Source organism: Saimiri boliviensis, chromosome 1 (assembly GCF_048565385.1).
Source record: "Saimiri boliviensis isolate mSaiBol1 chromosome 1, mSaiBol1.pri, whole genome shotgun sequence".
In the NCBI taxonomy this organism is placed as follows: domain Eukaryota; kingdom Metazoa; phylum Chordata; class Mammalia; order Primates; family Cebidae; genus Saimiri; species Saimiri boliviensis.
Genome location: NC_133449.1, coordinates 172536005 through 172537518, shown reverse-complemented (window position 1 = coordinate 172537518; position 1514 = coordinate 172536005). Strand labels below are relative to the sequence as shown.

General features: G+C 37.8%; 1 pseudogene; it reads right to left on the bottom strand.

Annotated features, from left to right (window-relative positions):
- Positions 1–787: 787 nt before the first annotated feature.
- On the bottom strand, positions 788–1096 carry LOC141584886 (cytochrome c oxidase subunit NDUFA4 pseudogene; annotated as a pseudogene).
- Positions 1097–1514: the final 418 nt, after the last annotated feature.

Genomic DNA, 1514 nt, shown 5'->3' with positions numbered 1-1514 from the left:
TTCAGGGCTCCACCCTCAGGTTTTGGTTCTGAAAGTAAATCTGGTGCATGCAATCTACCAAGCAAACCTCAAGTAACGATGCTGAGAATGTGTTGGGTAAACTGCCTCCCTGGATAACCAGGTAGAGCGAACTTCCTGTTCTTCAAAAGAACAAGTAACATGGTGATTTAGAGAGGGTTTGGGAGTCAGTCAGATTTCAGCTCCATTTCCAGACTTTATTACTTGCTAGCTTATGATATATAGTAGTGATTTAATCTCCTTAGAACTCAGTGTCTTCATCTATAAATTCAGGATTTTATATATAATATAATACACACCATCTCAGGTGATTGCAATAATAAAATGAGATGATACCTGGAAAGGACGTAGTAGAGTCCTTGGCCAAATAAATGTGAGTTGCTGCTACTGTTTCACCACCATCATCACAATCACTGTCACCATCAGAAATAATGTGTCCCCTTATGGAGGACAAAATATGTGCCAGGCAGTGGCTTACAGCTCTACTTTACAGCACACAGAAGTGCTGCATACATTCTGTGGTATTGATGTATCATACGTTATTTTAGCCATTTCCCAACTGATAAATATTTCAGCGTTTCTTTTTCTTATTTTGGCTATTTACAATAATGATGGAAAAATATACTTTTATATACTTTTTTAAAAAAGTTTCAGTTATTTATTTATCAGTGTAATCACCAATAGATTACATTAACATGATTTCATGCATTTAGAGAGGAAATATTTTCTGGGTTAGAGGAAAATTGTGCAGATAGCTTCTGGAAGACCTTCATTTTAAAGCAGCTTTACATTTCATTTGGTAATCTGGACGTTCTTTCTTCAGTTTGCTGTAATCCACATTCACTGAGTAGAACTTGTATTGATCACTGGGACCCAGTTTGTTCCAGGGCTCTGGGTTATTCTTTTCGTCCCAAAAAACATCTGGATTGAACAGTGCCAAATGCAAGAGATACAGGGCTGCTCCACCACCTCCAGCTCCAATAAATAGAAAGAGGGGGATCAAGCTCGGATGCTTCTTGGCCTGACCTAAGATGTGGCGGAGAATGTTTGCGGCAGAGACCTCCGATTGGAAAGAAGAAAATCAGCCCAGCCACCAGGCCCTGAGCTAAGTCGTATCTGCACTGACACTGTGCAGACTTCCAAAGTCACCTTTTATATATTTTTTTATGTGCTTACACTAGTATTTCCTTAGGATGGCTCCCCTGGAATGATAATTACTGGGTTAAAGTAAGATATATTTGACATTTTGACACTATTGCTAAGTTTCTTTCCAATAAGGATGTTATCATATAGTCTATGAGAATGCCCATTTTCTCAATATCTTGCCAGAATAATGATGGGTCAAAACAATATTATTGTTTTAAAAACTGTATTTCCACAATTTTCTGTTGGGCTCAGTGTTTATCAATGTTTTTAAATGGACAGCTATGTTACTTCTGTTACTTTTCTGTTCCTGATCTCTGTCCATTTTCTACTCTGATGTGTGTCCTATATTG